The sequence below is a fragment of the Talpa occidentalis genome, unplaced genomic scaffold, assembly GCF_014898055.3.
Source record: "Talpa occidentalis isolate TD23 unplaced genomic scaffold, MPIMG_talOcc4v2.1 talOcc4.2, whole genome shotgun sequence".
NCBI lineage: Eukaryota > Metazoa > Chordata > Mammalia > Eulipotyphla > Talpidae > Talpa > Talpa occidentalis.
The window spans coordinates 106,115,872-106,136,170 of record NW_023602073.1 but is presented as its reverse complement, the minus strand read 5'-3'; the positions used below and the strand labels follow the sequence as shown (position 1 = coordinate 106,136,170).

General features: G+C 32.9%; 1 long non-coding RNA gene and 1 other non-coding gene across 2 annotated transcripts in view; both read left to right on the top strand.

The window, feature by feature from the left end:
• Positions 1 to 20,299, top strand: part of LOC129146495 (uncharacterized) — a 205,727-nt gene that overhangs the window by 113,162 nt on the left and 72,266 nt on the right. The gene's annotated exons all lie outside the window — the stretch shown is intronic.
• On the top strand, positions 9,521 to 9,627 carry LOC119253574 (U6 spliceosomal RNA). Its single transcript, XR_005127112.1, has one exon. It is a non-coding gene; the product is annotated as a U6 spliceosomal RNA (small nuclear RNA).

Genomic DNA, 20,299 nt, shown 5'->3' with positions numbered 1-20,299 from the left:
GCTTTCCTTGCAGAACTGGGCTCATCAGTACATCAGAGCCAGACTGATGGCTCTTCCCTCACATAGCCCCAATAACACTATTTCTGTGGTCTTCAACTCCAGAGAGATATGCACATTTCCTAACTAGTATACAAGACTCTCATCTTCCTTTATTTATCACTTAAGGATGCCCAGAATTTTATAAATAATAATCTATTTCAGTTTCTTCATATAAATTACTTGAGTGAATTTTTATTTTGTCAAACATGTTATGTAGTAGTTCAACAAATTTAAATTCTAACCCCCCCCAAAGGAAAAAAAAAAACACAAGATTAGGTACACATTCTGTAAGTAATGAAATAAAATGGATAAAAGATCAATGTAATTTTTAATACATGTGTCACTTCCAACACATAGCTAATTGTTTTAGAGTGATGGGATTTCTTTTTTTTATCATTGATTATTAATTTTGTATTTAAGACCAAATTTTAACAAAAAAATGTGGTTGTTTTATTTTTCACAAAGAACCAATTCATAAAAAGACAATTGTTATCTATAGAATATACAATAGAAAACTTATTTGAAGTTTTACAATTTTTTCAGAAAATAAATAAGAAAGCTAAACAGTATTTTGGGGTAAAAATAAAGGGCCAATTTCAGTTACATAGGGCCATATTAACTAATTACATTTAAGAAGTAAAGAATTCAATGAGAAATAGGCAATGCAACAAAATTCAATGTATAACTTTCAGTTGTAAGTCCAATATGTAAAGAGTTTAGAAATGGGCACTCTGTTTTAACAACAAATAAAAATCTGAATGTGTGAAAAATTAACAACTTTTCTTTGATACGTCAGAGAAGTGATAACATAACAAATTGCTAATCCTAAAACTAGAGAGATAGATAGATACAGAAAATTACAACTTACTTAAGATGAAATCCATAAGCATAATCCTTCCTGGGCATGAGCATTGGAAAACCTGAACTGTAAGTGAGGGATTGCTGGAAGTTTAGTGTGAGAAATAGATAAATCCAATATTACAGTTGGAAACTTCATCTCACATCAATCAGAACTAGAAGTGATTTAACTGGCAGAAAATCAGTAAGGTCATACTTAAACTCAACTGTACCATCAATCAATTCAATTTAATTGACATCTACAAACTACTTCATTTAAATTTTGCCCTAAAATTTGACAATTGAGACAAACAGACTGATTCCTTGCATATCACTCACTCAGAACTCATGAAAGGATAGAAAACCTGTATTTTCTAAGGAAATTGGATCAATTAATTAATAATCTGCACATTAACACATACTCTTTCCAACCTCATATGGAATATACTTCAAGAAAGACCACATTCTTGGCCATAGAACAGACCTCAACAATCAAAAGGAACTGATAGCATACAATATATACTCTCAAATCATAATGACATTAAATTAGTAGTCAACAATACAAGGTAACTGTCGAATCCACAAATACTTAGAGATTAAACAGCACATTTCTAATTTTCACATAGGCAAAGAATAAATCTTCATAGAAAATTTTAAATTAAAAAATAGTTGAACGAAAAATATTTTGAAAGCAAAATTTATAAAACTTGTGGAATGCAGCAAAAGCTATACTCAGAGGGAAATTTATAATGTTGAAAATATACTAAAATTATTTTTAATTTAAAATCACTAGTATAACCTTTTAAGGAAACTAGATCAGAGCAAATTAAATCCAAAATAAGAAAAGGAAATGAAATGATGAGAATTTGGTAAGACTCTATTTTTCTGCTCAATTTGGTTATAAACAGAAAACTGCTCTAAAATTAGTCTACTTATGAAGAACTCAAAGTATTAGCAAATATGAAATTCTTGGGTGCTAATGTATTTTAAATAGCATCTTTAATCCATGAAGCAAATTTAGTACTTATATTTATGAAGATAAACATTATTTGCTTCATCTAGTTTATACCTTCTTTTTAAATAAGCCAAAGTATTGTTACATTAAATAACATGCCTGGTGGTTCCATTAGTTTGTAATGAGAATATGACATTTACATGCTGTAGTGAATTGAATTGTGTCACCACAAAAGATACGTATAAATCCTCAAACTTTCTCTGACTGTAATTTGGTGGAATGATTTATGCTACTAAGGACATACTAACATCAGAAAGCTAAAACAGGGCCATAGGAATTTAAGTTTCAAACCTCACATATCCTAGACTGTTACTATTTTGAGTTTGTTCATCATCTTCCCATGTAATTTCAGCTAAAGGTTTCGTAAAAGCACACATCCCTACACTACAATTCGTACTTCATATTTCTAGATATGAAAGTCTTGAGAATCATTTTTTTCCAGGCAATAAATCTTTGAGCTTTTGACAGCTATAGAAATCATTAATATGAATAAGATTTTACCCCTGAAGTTAGTAATTTTCTAGTCTCTTCATTCAAATGCATTTTGAAATTTATAAACAATAACATGGCATTTTTTTTTTTTTGCTAGAAAAAGCCTTTTAATTTACTTCTCTTGATATATGTAAATGCTCTGTGAAAACTGGTGTTATATTTATGATGATATCTGAGCAATTTTGAAATAAGATAAAACTGATATAAAAAATGATGTTTGTAAGGATACCTGATTGTGTCTTAAATATCCTCTAAAGACAGAAAATGTTCTCCAGAATATCTATCAGAAAATTAATGATATGGACTAGAAAACAACAATCCCTTTACATGTTGCTGAATTTTCTTGTATCACACTTCAAAAGCATTTGCTCATTGATTTAGTTTTGAAATGTCATTATCATTTATTAGTTGCTAGCTTTTTATTTCATGCATCATGTTTTGCTGTCTCCTTTTACAAAGGCTTTTTGTCTATATCAAAAATCTTTCAATGAAAAATCCTTTCTCTTTGTAATTTCTACTTTTTTGTGAACTCTTAGTTGCCTTTTGCATGCTTTCCTTTTTTCTTAGGAGTTCTTGAAGATTCCTTAATAATTGGTTTCATCATTTCTTTAAATGCTGCTCTGGGATTTTTCATTCTCCTTTTATTATTTTAGTTTTTTTATAATATAATGTGCTAGTTTCTTAGAATTTCCTTGACTACTTCAAAAAATAATAAAAAATAAAAGCAGAGCAATACAATCAGACTGAATATGTCTATCAATTAAATTGTGTGCGTGTGTGATGCTTACTATTATGTCTTTTTTTCAAGCTAGGCACTGGATTATGTTTAATGCATTTTCTTTTTTCATTGATTTGAAATAATAGTAATGTATCCTATTAACAAATAAAATGAAGAAAAATTTAAGAAAAGGAAAGTATTTTTATATAATTCAATTATTATTTCTAGTTTAATTGTTTTATTACCTGTAAAGTTAATGCCTACTTGTGATAAGTTAGTGTTAAGAGAAGAAGCTAAACATCTCTAAAACTTCTCATAAGGCAAGTTGTCCTTCATTTGAAGTTCATTTTTTTTTTTTAATGGAAACAGAACTTCCTGCTGCAGAGAATGAGAATCTGCCTTTTCCAATAGTGTGACTCCAGGTATTAATATAAACAGAAAATTTTGAATACATAGGGTAACATTTATTGCAATAATGGATACTTATAGGGTAAAATGAAAACAAGAAGAATACCCTGATTGCCCTTACGGTATTAAAAATATTGATTAAAATCCGCCTCCCTGGTGCCGCAGGCGGCTGACTGCAGCGCTGTGAAGCTGTCCGCAGCCTGGGCAGTAGGGATTGGATTCCAGCTGGCTGGGGAGCAACCCACATGGAGCTGCAGATCTCTGTCTCGCCGGCTGCTCCCCTCAGCAGTGTATTTCGGTCATTCTGCGTGTTCTGTTCCCTACTCAGTCTCTGGTGAATCCTCTCATCCTCCGGCACTTCTGGCCTATACCCTGGTTCTTGTGTAAATAAAATAAATCTTAAAAAAAAAATGAGTAAAATAGCACTTTTTCAGATTTTTTTTTAATATAAGACTACAAAAATAAATAGTTTTTGAGTCTTACTTTTCCAGATAAGTACTTCAAAAATATTTGTGACAAAGTGAATTTAATTTTTTTCAATCTATTCAAATATCTTGTGCAATAAAATAAAAAAAAATCATTCAAAAATTAAAGGTAGAAAACATACATGGGAAATTAAAATCCTCATTTTTAATTAGTTTTGGTAGATATAAAATACTTGCCAAATTATCAAAGTATTTTTTAAATATTTACTCTAAATTTTTGCCCCTAATTTGCTGCCTTCTGACAATAGTTTGTAGACCATTACCATTCTGCAGAACATACTTTGAGTAACGCTGCTATTGATCATGTGGGAAAAACTAAGTAAATTTTGTTTTAAAAATCTGTTAAAGTAGTCAATAGGAAGGAGAGATCTGCATCTTTCTGACACAGCAAAGGGATCTGGGCCTAACAGTACTGAAATGTGGAAATGTCTGAATATCTGTATGTGTGTGGATGTGTGTGTAAAAAGTAAAAGTTTATTCTAGTTGGAAACAAGAGCAAAAGTACTACATCAACAAAACAAAGAAAATGAGATGTTGTGACCGCTGACTTTATCCTTAGATTTTTAAAAACATTGTATTGTTTTAATGTAACATATACAAACTATCTGACTTTTGACTTTTCTTACCAAAGTGAATATATCAGCATTATCAAGTGTCAAAATCCAACTAAATATATGTCTTCATTTTACCTTACTCCCCATAGAAAAGCAAGGAAAATTGTTAAGGGCCTGAAGTCTAAAATAGGAAAGTAGTTAGTCTCAATAGCTGCCATCAATAGGTATTCAGAAATATAAATTACTCTTAGCTTTTATGAATGGCTATTTGATATCTCCTTAGAGACTCCTAGTCTAAGAGTGCCTATTTCTCTCATTTATTTTCTCCAATAGCAATGAGAATTGATAAAGCTGAAAAAGCCAAATGTTACATTTGGTGTGTTACTGGATGACTGCATTGATTTTTTTTTTTTTGGCTTGTGAATAAATTCAAATGCATGCAGAATTCAGAAGTTTCTGTAGTTGTAATTTTGTTGGATCTTCTCACTCAATAAAATCTCAATTTTCTAATCTACTGTGAGGTCAAAGGTGGCAGATTGTAGAATAATGTTTTAAAACATTACTTGTGCAAAAATTCAATATCTTATAGTAAGCAAAGCAAATAGTATTAAACACTCAGTTTTGACTTTTAAAATTCATATTAATTACAAGCTACCATCTGTTCAAGTTCTGTGGCTCTGTGGTACCTAAAAACCTGGACCTTTGATTTTATTTTTTTTATTTTTTATTTTTTTTAAAGATTTTTTTTTTTTTAATAGAGGCATGTTTTTTTTTTTTATTTATTTGTTTGTTTGTTTGTTTTGTTTATACATGCACTGGGTACAGTCAGAAGCGCGGGAGGGTGAGAGAATTCACCAGAGCCAGAGCAGGGAGCAGAGCAGGCAGAAGGACCGAAGTACACTGCTGAGGTGGAGCAGCGAGCGGCAGGAGAGGTCTGCACGCCATGTGGGACCCTCCTCTGGTGGCCGGGGAGCAGCCGGGGATCGAACCGACTCGCAGAGGCCGCGGGCAGCTTCGCAACCCAGCGCTCAACCGCTGTGCCACTGGGGAGGCCCTGGACCTTTGATTTTAGACAATAAAATTTGTAATTTCTGCCTGAACTCTTTAGTGTAGTAATATTTGAAAGCGTTAATTATGAATTCTTGAAACTTAAGTTTAAATTATGAATTATATAATAATGTTAATGTGTACATATACATGTATTTACATAATGATTTTTGAATATGTCACAAACACACAACTTAAAAAAAAGCAAGGAAGTTCTTTACATTACAGTACAATAATTAGGAAAGAGTGAAGGGGAGACAGACTGAGAATAAGAAGTATCATCTGAATTATATAAAGAGGTTGATGAAGTGTTTTTCTCAGAATTCCTTGCTCCTTCATGTATAGTTGCTTGACCTATCATCTTACATTTCTGATTATTGACTCAGACTGGCAGTTGACTGTTGCTACCTAATCAGATACACACACACATATCTTATAAGGTACTTAAAAATATAATTTATTTTACTCCTTTAGCTGTGGTTTATCAAGCTTTTTATGTTCCATCCTGTTTACATATATACCTTGCATCACAGTTGCTCTACATTGATTCTCAAAACTCACTCTGACCTTTCACTTCTTGGTGATCTTCTAGCTTCTGGTTGTTTATTTCCTTTTTTTTTTAATGTGTATGATACAGTGGGAAGAACATGAACTAGTTAGTTGTAAGATCCAGGATTTGAATGTTCAGCTACTTAGTGATTCTATTATCATAGGCAAATTATTTCCATCTTGAGATTCAAGACGACCATCTGTAATAGTTATCATGAAGGGTTCTTGTCAAGATTAAAAAATGCAAGGAATAAATTAATTAGCTTGCAGCAAGTCTAGCAGGCTTAAATAGTCTCTAGAGCATAAGACTGTTATCTTAGATGACAATAACAGGATACAAAACATTACAGAACTTATAATTAAATTTACTATGAACTATTTTAGTTAACTCTGAGAAGAAACAGGTAAAATGTAAGTGTCAATGATTTCTAGGCTGTTAGTGGTTACTTATTTATTTTATATTTTAGTCTCTATTTTTATAAGCTTATAAAATGTGTTTTTTAGAAGGAAAAAATACATGTATAACCAATTACTAGGTATAAGGAAAGTGAGTTAAAATCAGGCTATTTTTTGCCTTTCACACAACAGAGTTCATACCTTGGTATGTTATGTTTTCCACCATTTATACATCTAGCTGGGCCTTGCATTTTTAGCAATGTAATGTTGTGTGACTGTGGGCATTTAACAGTGTAAAAAGGGGGCTAGGCAGAAGAGTTGCTCTTCTGCCTCTTTCAGAGTTGGAGTCTCTCTTGCTTTTTCTGCCTGCTTGTATATATGGCCTCCTGTCTCAGCATTAAAAAATCTGCTCCAAAATCCTCTTTTTGTCTGTGAAAACTGACAATGAACCTATACAACTCTGGATGGTTGCACAACAGTAAGTAAAAGGTTTAATAGAATGGACTCCTCATGTGCTGGGGGAAGTAATAAAAAGGAAATAATAAAGTTGAAGGAAAATATATGAAAATAGAATAAAGCAGAGTTTTAATTACTTGCTATTAACTTTTTCCCTCTGAAGTAGAAGATAAAATGGTTACACAAGATCTAAAATGAAATAGTGAATAAGGGATCTTGAAAATATGCTGTTGATGCAGTCATGAATTGAGATAGAAAATTCAGATTCACTACATGACCCAGAAGATTAATAGATTGATAATAGATATAGATAGATAATGATAAAAAGAACAACTGTGTGTCATTGAAGGGCACAAAAATAAGAGGTAACAAAGGAAGAGCAAGCAAGGTGAATGCCCAGTCTATGAAAACAGCAAGCAGATAATATATGAATGCAGGGATGCTCATCAAGATCAAATATAGCTCTGAAAACTAGGGGAAAAAAACTGAAGAATGTTGGTGATCATAGTAGCAACTCATTCTTACAACCAGACCATTAGGAAGACAGCCTCTAATAATAGTGGTGAGGCAAGTAGGTGCAATCAAGACAGATATTTTCGTAGGACTTGCCCAAACCTGTGAGAATTTAAAACAAGTGGACATGAAAGGATTGACTGTAGGAAAGAATATGAATATCAGCTTTCTCAAGCATGAGGAAGAGTTTCTTATTGGGGGGGGGTGCAGAAAGAAGCAGAGAAAAGACACTTTCTGTAGAGGCTGTAAAGTTGACATTTGTGGAGCCATTTTTAAAAGGGAGCTGGGCAGCCATGGCAGAGAAACTGCCATTCTTGTCTTCTTTGTACTGAAATGAAAGACCTGTGGATAGGACCAAAAGCAATTGCTTTTAGAAGCCATTAAACAAACAATTGTTGATGAATTATCAGGATAAGGATGACTGATAATGATTATGGACTTTTCCCTGTAGCATAGAATCAGTGACCAATTATGTATATATAGCCAAGAATAATTTAAGCATGTTAACACTAGTTAAAGTTTTTACTTTACCTCTTACTTCATCTTCTTTTTTTCCCCCATAAAATATATATCTTGGCTCAGCAGACCTCTCCTGACTCGCCCACTGCTCCCCTCAGCAGTGAACTTTGGTCAATCTGCCTGTTGTGTTCCCCACTCTGCCTCTGGTGAATCCCCTCACCCACCCCCCCACATCTCTGGCCTGTACCCCAGCTCTTGTGTGCATAAATAAGTAAATCTTAGAAAAAAAAATGTATCTTTTTTTTTTTCTTTTTGGAATACTATTTGGTTTTCTACCTGAACCAGTGCCCCTAAATTGTAATTCTTTGATCCCAAATAAATGTGCTTTGCCTTTTTAATTGCCTCCTGCATTTCTAGGTAGATGAAATAGAGATTTTGAGAACAGATAAGTACTAGAGATTCAGAGACCTAGAGAATGACAGATAATATAGCTTTTAAAATGTGATTTACTACAGAAACAAAGGTGATACAGTGAACATGCAATTAGCAGACATTATGTCAAAGTGTCTTATAGGGTGTGTAAGATATCAAGGGAACTTAGAATAATCATTCCACAGCTCTTATAATTAGCATCCTAATGTAAAGTTCATTCAGTTATTAAGATAGTTGAAAGCATGGTGTAGAAGTAGTGAGAGAAAGGTCATATCACAAGCCTATGGTTTGCCAATGAGAATGCTTCAAGTGAGATGAAAGACAAGATGTCTGAAGATAGGACAATCAAGGAACTGTTGAATTAACATTTAATATGGACTTAGAAGTCACTAAAAATATAACAGGAGCCTAGGTATAATATCATTATAAAATATATTCGACCTTCTGAAATTTTAATGCAACATTCTATGATGTCTCACCTCTAGGGGTTTCTGTCTCTATGAGACACACACACAGACACACACACACACAGAGACTGTATACAGTAGAGAGTACATACTCTATTTATAGTATAGAACCTATAGAGTATATGGATTGTATAGCATATATAAAATAATTTATATGCTCATGAGATGTAGAAAACATTTTAGCTGAAAGAGTATGATTACTTAGAGAAAGAGATAACCTTTAGAGAATAGTCTCGAGAGAGATCAATAATAATTAGGAAACATTAGGAAATGCTTGAGCATCACCTGTATAAGTGTTAAATGTTAACCTGGATGTACATAAGTCAGAAGTAACCAGCACCAATTTCAGTTATGTACAAATGGCCTGAAAATGAAGATGATGGGCCAGAAAGTTAGTTTTGTCTTCTAAAATGAAAACATCAATTGAGATTCTAATTACTTTATGAAGAGATTATTGCATGAAATAGAGTCAACAGCAAAGAATAAAGACACTGTTGTAGTTTAATATAGAATAGAGACAACTTACGGTAACTTCTTATAGCTGCTTATCTGAGTTAGAAACATTAGGACATAGGAAAAGTATTTATTGAAAAGTGTTCATTGTGTATGTCCTTTCTTTCATTGTGGAAACAACTATCAAAATTTGAAATGAGGTGTTTGCTTTTGCAGCACATATACTAAAATTGGAACCATACAGAGAAGATTAGCATGGCCCCTGTGCAAGGATTACAGGCAGATTTGTGAAGCATTCCATATTTTTCAATAACAATACAAAACACAACAAAGCAAAAACAGACAATTATAAATCAGAGACATCCTGCAGGAGAGGAGGAGGGAGAGGGATCAGAGGGAGGGAGGGAGGAGCACAGGGGACTGAGGTGATGGTGCACGGGGGCATTGGTGAAGGAAATTCTATGGGGACTACACCTGAGGGGGTGGGGGGAAAGCAAATATTGTTTAAAAATGAACAATGATGTAAAACATTAAAAAAAAAACACAAAAATTTGAAATGTGAACTGTGTTCAACTTAATTTTCTTTTCAATGCTCTTGCTCTCACTTAAGCATAACTCTAAAAACTTTTTATTTAATACCATGCCCATAGCACACCCCTTTACTGAATGCACACTGCTACCAATCAATTGTCCTTGATGATAAAGAGTTGACATAAGATATTAATCTAATCAAAACTGTATTGCTTAAAGTGCTTCTCCAACTTATCTCTGACTACATGCACTAATACCAGTTCACCTTCACATTCCCCATAGATATTTTTCTAATTGATTTGTTCAAAATTTTTGCAGGTTGCATCACATTTGCATACAAACTACACACAATTGAGGCACTGTGTGTGCAATTGTATCTTTTAGATTAGGTACACTACCCACATGCAAAACATGTTTTTCTGCCTTGAAAAACATAATCAAAGGTATCCTCCAAGAGTAAATTAGAAAATGAAAATAGTGATGTAAACTCCTTCCATGAATGAAATAGAAGTGATCCTCAACATCAACAATATTGCTTCTAGATAATACAGGTAGAAAATGAGTACATGCAAACTCCTTCATGGGTTATGTGAATAATCACGTCTCCTGTTTTAGAGGAATGAGTTCTTTATGAACCATGTGTGAGAGGACTGAATGAAGGGAACACAGTATGCAATAGGCACTTCTATATCATCACTGCAAAGTTTCTAATTGGGAAAATCAAGAAATGAGAGTGTGTTTGTGTGTGTGTGTGTGTGTGTATCTGTGGTCCTGGTGATGGGAACAAAAGAAAAGGCAAATATATTCGAACAACTATTTTTAAAACAATCTGATAATTAAGAGTCTTTAAATCTTCAGGCTCAACATGTGAATTTGGGATATTGTTGGTACAGGTAGGGCTTCCATAAGTTCTAAGCACATATTTTAATACTTAGAAAGATCTATAAACACTGTGATCTCAAATAAAAATAGGGGAGAATATAAGTCCACAGGAAAGATTGTATTGGCCTATCTATATGTACATCACATCTCTTGGTTTATGTAATATCCATATCTATAGCTGCAACTTTATCTACATCCATATGTACCTATATATGTGTGTGTGTGTGTGTGTGTGTATATATATATATATATATATATATATATATTTTATATGTATGAATGAGGAATGAAAAAAAGTTTTAGGATATCCTACATGCCATAAATGTTTCTATCAGTATATTAATTAACAATGAAAATAATAATTGATGTAAAAATAATACTTCTCCAAGTCTGTGTAAAAAACATGTCCATTCATTCTAAGATGTTACTTAAATGGGAAAACAAATTACAATTGTGAGAAAGGATCTGGGTGAGCATGCATAACTGGAGGCAGACCGGTCTTAGGACCAATGCTCTAACTAACTAGATTCAGAAATTATTTGTCAATAGATCCAAAAGATGTTAGACTGAAGAGATTTAACCTTTGTGAAACCTCCCTCTCTTGGAGAAAACTTGGATAGACACTGCTAATGTTTGCTACTGAGAGTCTTATGTATATATGCCTTGTTGCCGCAAGGATAACACATTCAATTAAATATAATCTAGTTTTGTTTCTTGGGATAACTTTGCAATCCCTGTGGTGACAAAATATATATTGATTTTGTAATTCAAAACTCAAAAGATAACCTTATATTCCAAATATATTATTAAAGGAATCAACCGTAGATCTTAGCAATATTTCTTATACTTTTTTTTGTTAAGAAAATAAAATGTAGACTATTTGTTGACTATCTAAATAGTACTTTACATCAATAATCCTTTTTTTTTAAATCTGTCATTAACATGGAGAAATAGATATTATGTGTATTTTGGTAAGGAAAAAGTAGTATATCGATGTCAAATAATTTCCTTAAGGTCACATAATTAAGTATCTAAACCAATACAGAACTGTCTGTTTGGTCCCAAAAATCAGTCTTTGTACTATTCTAAATTTCTGTTTTGAAAGACCACTATTACAAATATTATATTTAAAATATACTTGTCATTTTATATACTCAATATGAACAATGGAATGTAGTATAAAGAATTATGTACATTAGAGGAATATATGGAAATATCTGATATATATAAATCTGGTTATATAATACATAAACATACTTTGTGTGTCTTCTGTGTTGACAGTATTATCCCAGGAAATGATTTTTTAATGTTTGTCAACATTTTTAATTCTGAAAGTGAAGACTGGACTTGGCATTTATGATATATAATTAATGATGGGGATAGTTCTGGGACTATCATTTCCAGGTATAACAAAAGTTAAACTTAGTTCTGATGATGATTCATTTTACCTAATCAACATCTTAATAACAGGTGAATAGATTAAGAGCAATAAGTAGTCTCAGTTTCTTATTGCTGATTGCAGTGATATTTTAAAGTTTCAAATCAATAATTAAGATAATTAAGTCATTCAATGTCAACCTTCTATGCAGACATTTAAAACTATTTAAATAAATAGCTGTCTTGCATCCATATGACCTTTGGTTTATTCTGAGACACTTTGATCTATACATGATTAGGTAAAAAAAAAAAATCAGAATGATGCACTTACAAATCTGCTAAATTATTAGAATTTGTAATAGTACTTCTTAAAGTTAACTTCTAAAGAGGGAGAATATGGCATTGTTGAACTGAGAGGCACAAGAACTGAAACATTCTCATTTTCATGAAATGTGTTTACTCATATTACTTTATTATCTAACACCATTCAGAGAATTGCAGACAGCTAATAGGACATCCAGCAGTGTACTTGATGCATCTGCTCATCCATCAACCTTATGGTGAATATGCAAAATGAAAGAATTGCCTTAGGTCACAAAACCAAAGACAAAATTTAATTATGGCAATTTAAACATACTTTTCCTTTGGCTAAATTTGTACCAAAATTACCATGTTGACTATAAAATAATCCAACTGAAATCTCTATGTAGATCTTAGGCAACTGTCAACTCCTGTCATATATGACAGACAGTACGTTAGATGGCATTTGAAGAATTCAGTCAGTTAAATCACTATAATAAAAATTGTAAATACAAGATTTATTTGTTTTTGTGGATAATTTTAAAGTGATAATCTCACATCAAACACTTTCTGAGATGTTTATACAGGTGGGGATGATGATAACTTAAATTGACCCACCACAGTTAAGTAACCTCACCATGTAATAGAGAACATTTCATTATTGCTTTTATAATAAATCCCTTTTAAGTAGAAAATAATCTATAACTTGAAAGATGGAATTATGCATGCCAAATTATCAAGAGCTCAACAATACACCTACATGATAAAGTTAAAATTTCGTATATATCAAGCAAATACTCAGTTTGCCTTGCAATGTAATGAGAACAGGTACATAATTATGCTTTATCTTAAATTTGGTGTTATATATATTGAAGTCTATTTGAAGTAAATAACCTTGAATTGTAACTTCTAATGTCTCTGTATGGTATTTTTCTTATTCATTTATTCAATACAAATTATGAATCATTCATGATGAAGTTTATAAGTATTAGGGATACCACAATAAATGGAATAGTGTCTGCCTTTGAATCACTAGTTGGAGAGACAGGTAAGTAAATATTCAAGTAAAGCACAGTTTTATAATTGCTATTATGTTCCTTAATTCAGGAGAACAGTGGAAACCACGGAAAAGTTATATATTCTCTCTTGAGTATCTAGGAACACGTCACAGTGAAGGTAGAATTCAAGATGAGACTGAAAGCATAAATAGGTATCAATCAATGAGAAAAGAAAAGAGCACAGTGGGCTATGTTGGAGGACTGTGGGTGCTTTGTTGGTGGGAAAACTATGGTTACCACACCTGAGGGGAGAAAACCTATATTGTGAAAAGTCAACCAAGAATGTGAAGTAAAAATAAATAAAATTAAGAACTCTAAGATTTTTTTTTAAACCTTTTTTTTTTTTTTTAAAGATCCATTTATACAAGCACTGGGTACAGTCAGAAGCGTGGGAGGGTGAGAGGATTCACCAAAGCTAGAGCGGGGAACAGAACAGGCAGACCGACGAAATACACTGCTGAGGGGAGCAGTGAGCATGGCAGGAGAGGTCTGCGTGCCATGTGGGACCCTCATCGGTGGCCAGAGATGAACTGGCGCTGCAGAGGCTGCAGGCAGCTTCGCAGCCCAGCGCTCAACCGCTGCTCCACCAGGGGAGGCCCCAACTCTGAGATCTTAAAAAACAAACAACCAAGAAAACAACAAAAGGAAGAAAAGAATATGTAAAAATTTTAAAAAAAGATGAAGAGTATGGCATTTTTAAAGAATCACAATGCTTTGAATATAGAGAGAGCAAATCACAGATGTATGTTACAAAGCTGTAGTGTTAGTAATAAGAGAAGAGTCTGGTAGATGTTGAATCAATTCCAGTAAAAGATAATCACTACCTGATCAAAATACTGACAATAAAATAAGAAGAAATGGATAGATATCAAGCATAATTGTTTACTGATTTTCTATGAGGTTGAATAAAAGCAATTTTTAATATAAGCATTTAAGTAAGTCCTAAATAATCAATCAAGCAATACTATTTTGAAATATTTATGTAAGGATCTGGCCAACAGTGAGTAGGTATTTAGGAATTAATTCTAGAATTCAGAAATGATTTTGAAAGTAATTATTCATAACTGCAAGAGAGGAGTAAGATTTTACATTCCTTCTTTTAACATGTTTCTTGTTTGAGCAGCCAGTACTGTGTCTTATTGGGGGGATATGACAGCTAAATCATAGATGAGGAACAGTCACTTGCTGACATTTTCTATACAATCTGTAATTCTTGTCAGAAAATGGAAAGGGCTCATAGCAGACAGAAATGTTTAGGCAAAATATAATGAATAAGAAGTAATCTCATCTCCCTGTCACTGCAGTAAGAAAATTTTATACTTTTGTGGAGGAAAGAACATCATTGCTACAAAATAAATATTTCAGCTTTTTCCCCCAAATGCATATTTTTAAACTAAATCCATAATATGATGATATTTGGAGGTGGGAGTTTAAGAAATGTTTAGATCATGAGGGTGAGCCCCTTATGATGGAATAAGTGCCCTTATAAATTAGACTACAGATCTCATGCCTTTTTCAGAATAGAAGGACACAGTGAAAAGACTGAAGTCAAATGAAGCAGGACTCTCATCAGACACTGAACTTCTTAGCATCTTGATCTTGGATTTTCCAACCAACAGAACTGTTAGGGGGAAAAAAAAAAACTATCATCTATATATTACTTAATCTGTGGAATTTTGTTATAGGAACCTAAATGGACTAAGATAATCATCATGTAAATAAGGAGAACATGGACATTTGTGTGTTTGGAGGAAGGGTTGGTCAAAGGAGAGAATACATGAAGTCAGCCTCATGATCCATGTTCCAGACATGTTTCTTAAATATATGTGCCTAATTTCCTGATAAAAATCTGAAATAGCTAGCAGGTCCAGAGAGAACGAATAACTGTGTTGAATACCTGCAAAAGGATCTTAGTCGCAGAAGTTCTCGACTACTGTATAGCAGAAGAATAATTACAGTGCATTTGCAATAACAAAGAAGCAATGAAAATGCTTCTTTATATTAGGAATGCAGACTAGAAAAGCAACCAAAGATTTTTGCTGGTTTTCATGTTTACTCTGTGTAATGCAAGATAAATCAATATTTTTATTTTTTTTAATCATTTAAGTTTAAGAAACAAAGTTCTTTTCTGGATGCCTATACTGTAAGTATAAAATAAAAAAAAAATAAAGAAATAGAAACATCTCTACACTTCCTGGATTGTCTCTTGTGCCAAGAGTATCAGAAATGAAGGGGAAAAATAAATTGAGAAATGAGATGACTCAATCATTTTTATGAAGTCATGGCACTAAAATAGAACAGTAAGATGTTATTACATTTTATGGTAGGATTTCCAGATTGATCAAGAAATATACTAAATGCTAATCTGTATAACATGAAGCTTACTGTTTCTAGGAAACCTGTGGAAGAAGCTGCTAAATGAAAACATGTGTTCTTTCAAAATGGAGATTTATATTATACTCACTAGAAATGAAATATCTAGTCATTCAAGTTAAAAATATACTTTTTAAGGTTATGTATAGCAGTTGATTTCCCTAAATCACTTATCAAGAATATGAGCCTACCTCTGTGTTTATCACCAATCTGAACTAATTAAACGAGTAAGAAAATGGAAAAGGCTACCCATCCTGCAAGATATGTGCTTAGCATGATGTATATTACCTAGAACTCATCCTGCCAACATTTCTATTATATTTGGATTGTGCTAGGAAACACAAACTATTTGGAACTCATTGATTATCCAGGATAAATGACTCAGAGATGAGAATTTGCCTGGATATACATGAATGAGTCTTCCTGGTGATAACCCTGTGAGAAAAGTGAATTTCCTGAAGATTGAATGAAAGTTTTAGAAAGTGTGTGCAGAGACTTTTAATGCTTACCATAATCGAATAAAAATAATTGAAATTGAAAATAAATGACCCCTGCTTTGAAATGGACAAAAGCACCTAGGAACACATGGAAAAGTACACATTAGTGCAAAAAGTATGATTCTCCTCCTAACTTATAAATCCCTTCTGAAATTTCTTCATTTTTTTCAATAAAGAAATATATACAGTAAACAAGGCCTAGTGAGGTATTACTTGGTAGATTAAATGACAGGCTGGCAAGAATATAGGTGTTTTGGTATTTTTGCTTTCTCATATTCCCAAAAAGAGAACAGGCATAATCAACTAAGAGATTTATAATTCAGAGTCCCAGATGATTGCTGGAAGTCCAGGAGTGTGGATTTTCCTGAATATAAAATTTGATGTCCTGTGTATATGATTCAATTTTTGATAGGTTAGCTAAAAACATCCCAAAGGACAGTGTAAGAGCAATGACTTCACATAGCCCTGGCCTTAAATCTTAATTCAAATAAACTATATAACCTTGAAGAATGCACTTTTACCTCTATGTGTCTTGGTTTTCCGGTGGTAAAATGCAGATGATGTTATTTCTCACTGGAATGGTATGGGCATGGGTGTGTATGAAATTGAATAATGAAAAAGAATAATAACATGAAGGGTGGTTGGCATATATTCAATATGTATTTAACAAATTATAGCTGTTGTCATTATTACTATTATTAATAATATTATTATATAATTTCAAACCTGGAAACATACTGTTAACAATGTAGATTGATTTAAAGGTATGGTGCTGTAAATACACCTCACAATGACACAGTTAAATGGATTTGCTTTTTCTAAGGATTTATAGAAGGCTTACTTTACAGATAAATTTATGAGGAAGAGATTAGAACACATTTTTATCTCTTGGGAAACATTTTGGCAAGTATATGCATGATATCATTTAAAAATGCAAGACTGGACTTTAGGGAATTTAATTTGATATTCCGGTGCTAAAAATACATGTTTCCCTTCTTACTGATTTTTAATAGGAATTTTCCTATTCCCTCAATGCTATCTAACTTAAAGTAGCCCTAGTCTGAACAGAAACTATTAAAGAAATACTTGCACTTATTCTGTAAACTTTTATGGTAACCTAAAATTACTGTATGAAAATATATCTTAGAAGGTAGTAGGTGTGTACATTAAACTACTTAATTTAGATTTTAAAATCCATTTATTAGTCACCATTATTGCATTTAATTTATATAAGCATGCATTAGTTTATGTTTTATATCCTACCAAAGGATGAAAATGTATATAGGTAGATTTACTGGTAGCCTAATATGTGAAGAAACAGTATCAAAAACCATGAATACATTAGCTCTTTCAGTTAATATTCAGTTGAAAGGGTGTGTGTACATGGGCCTGAACAGCTATGATGACAAGCCTATTTCTCAGCAATTTTTTTTTCCTGGTTCCTAGAAACCTTTCATATAGTCATATAAGCCAATAAGAAAATACAACTATAATATATTTCAAGAGATTGTAAAAATGCAAAATGTGGACTAGTGTAGAGTGTGAAGCCCATGGGATAACAGATATAAGGAGCTTCACATACTTTTCAGATTTTTCTCCCTTGAATCTTACAGAGAAGTTGAGGAAATAAATTCCTGAGGAAGCTTTTCTTGGAAGTTATAACCCTGAAATCCCACATAGAACAGGTTTTCTAATTCCTCTATGCAATAAAAATTTTTATCTACAGGGCAAAAAGATTATGAAATACTGTCACTTCAGGGCACTGGTGAAATCTCACTTGAGTTTTATGTAATTATCCATTTTATCAATAGGAGACTGACAGCTAAATTCTTAAAACTGAAACCAAAATTAAATGACATGGTAAGTTGTTACAGTGGCTATAATACTTTTTTAATTGAAGTAATATTGCATCATAACATTATATAAGTTTCATATATGTATCATTGAGAGTCAACATGTGTTTATAGACTCCCTTAAATTCACCACTAAAAATCCAGTTCTGTTATTCACCATACATACCATTATTCTCTTTTAGTGATTTGCCTTCTCCCTTTCTTCTTTCCTTTGGTAACCACTAGTTGGTCTCATAGTCCAAAAGTTTATTATCCTTGTATTTAGTGCATCTGTTTTCTCTATACACCACATATGAGTGAAATTTTATGGTGTTTGTCTTTCTCCCTCTGGATCGTTTTACTGAGCATAATTCCGTGTAGGTCCATCCTTGTTGTTGCAAATGAAAGAATTTTGACTTTTTCTATAGTTGAATAGTATTCCATGGTGTATATATACCACATCTTTATCTTCTCATCAGTTGATGGACATTTAGGTTGTTTCCAGTTCTTGGCTATTTGTAAATATTGCTACAATAAACATGGGGGTGCATATATCTCTTTCAATAATGTGTTCGTATTTTGCAGCTATGGTATGAGTTGATTCTTATTATTTTGATTTGCTTTTACCTGATAAGAGGTTATGAACCTCTTTTAGTGTGCCTGTTAGCCACAATACTGTGTTTAATAGCTCTTTTCTGGCACTTGGGAATTTTCAATATTTATTATGTTATCTATAAACAGTCATAATTTTACTCCTTACTTTTCAATTTTACTCCATACCTCTTACAACCTTTTCTTGTCTAATAGCTTTTGTTAAAACTTTCAATACTATATTGGCTAGTAGTGATGTGCATGGACAGTCTTTTTCCTGATCTATTTTTAATATTTTGAGGAACCTCCATACTGCTTCACTAGTCTGCACCTCCTACCAGCAGTTTACAAGGGTTCTTTTCTCTTTCCCTCCCCAACATTGGTTGTTTCTGGCTTTTTTGATATGACTCCTTCTCACAGGTGTGAGGTGATATCTTATGATCATGATTTGCTTTCCTGATGATAAGTGATGTTGAACATGTTTTTATGTGCTTACTGGCCATCTTGTTGGGTCTTAAGTTCTTTGTAGATCTTGTATATCAATCTTTTGTCAGATGTATGATGTGGAAATATTTTCTCCCTTTTAATAGGGTGGCTTTTTGTTTTAATGATATTAATGATTTCTTTTGCTGTACAGAAGTTTTTTTTTTTTTTTAGCTTGATAGAGTCTCATTCATTTATTTTTGCTTTTATTTTCCTTGCCATTGAATTTGCATCCCCAAAGACCTCTCTGAGGTCAATGTCATGAAGTGTTTTGCGTATGTTTTCTTCTATGAATTTGATAGTGTCTGGTCTTACATCCAAGTCTTTAATCCATTTTGAGTTAATTTTTTTGTATGGTGTGAGAGAGTTCTCTAGTTTCGTTATTCTGCATGTGAATATCTATTTTTCCCAGCACTGTCTCTTAAAGACACTTTCCTTCTGTTGGTATAATCTTGTCTCCTTTGTCGTAGGTGAACTGTCCATTAAATGGGTTTATTTCTGGTATCTCAATTTTATGCCATTGGTCAGTTTGTCTATTTTTATTCTGGTGCCATGCTTTTTATATATAGCCTTGTATATAGTTTGAAGACTGAGATCATGACACCTCCATTCCTCTTCTTTTCAAGACTGCTTTGACTATTCAGGGTCTGAACAGTGTTGTTTTGGCTTTTTACTCTGACAGTTACGTCCCATGGGAACCCATGGGAACCAGGCCCTGCAGTAGCTTCTGCCAGTATCTGTCACATCTCCTGTCCTTGGTAAGACCTGCTTCATTGCTTGCCAGGACCTACTGGGTCTAAGTTGCTTCCAGAACACTCTCTAGGGCTTGTTAGGGGCAGTGTTAAATTATTGCAGCAGACTTTCTTTCCGGTCCTGTACTTTGACTTGCTGAGGCTCTACTGAAGACTTCTGCCAATGAGGAAGCTTTCAGGACCAGCTCAAGTTTTCTGAAATCTGCCAAGAGTTAAGATGTAAAGATCTTGCCAATTATACTCTGCTGCTTGCCTGGCCTACCAGAATGCCAAGGCTCAGCTCACCTTGCTTGGCCAGTTCCA